The sequence below is a fragment of the Calidris pugnax genome, unplaced genomic scaffold (assembly GCF_001431845.1).
Source record: "Calidris pugnax isolate Ruff unplaced genomic scaffold, ASM143184v1 scaffold103, whole genome shotgun sequence".
Lineage (NCBI taxonomy): Eukaryota > Metazoa > Chordata > Aves > Charadriiformes > Scolopacidae > Calidris > Calidris pugnax.
In genome coordinates, this window is record NW_015090990.1 from 9,513,026 (window position 1) to 9,513,608 (window position 583).

The following is a 583-nucleotide window of genomic DNA, read 5'->3' on the forward strand; positions in this document are numbered from 1 at the left end:
CTCGTAAGTGACAGGATGTCATATGCCCCTCGCCCCCCCCTACCCCCGCCCCGCTACGAGAGCAAAGGGGATGCCCGTCGGGTCCCTGCCTTTGGAATTTTTGGGCGCCTTGTGTAAGTAAAAAGCCTCTCCGGTTCCTTCTGCAAAGAAAGTAAGAAACACGTTGTGACACCCGGAATCACTTCTAGTATTTAGGAAAACAGAACACAACAAAATAAGGCTTTTCCACGAGATGCCGTTAGGTTGCCGGTACCCAGCACGGCCAGCTGCCCGACGGCCACCCGGGGGAGGGGAGGGCCCGCTGGAGGAAGCGAAGGCAGGTGGGGTTCACCGGCGGCGAGGACGGCAGGTGGCTGGGCCAGCAGCGGGGGGTCCGGCCCCTCCTGCCGGGTTCTGCGGGCGACGGCAGGCGGGACACCGGCCCCCGCTCCCGACTCCTGCCCTCGGCGGCCCGGGGGAGGGGGTGGCAGTGACACCCCCGGTGGGGCCTCACACACACACACACACACATTCGTTAATTGCGGTGGTCCGGTGCGGGGAGTTTTCTTTTCTCCCCACCCCCCCCCAACCCGCGTCCCTTCGT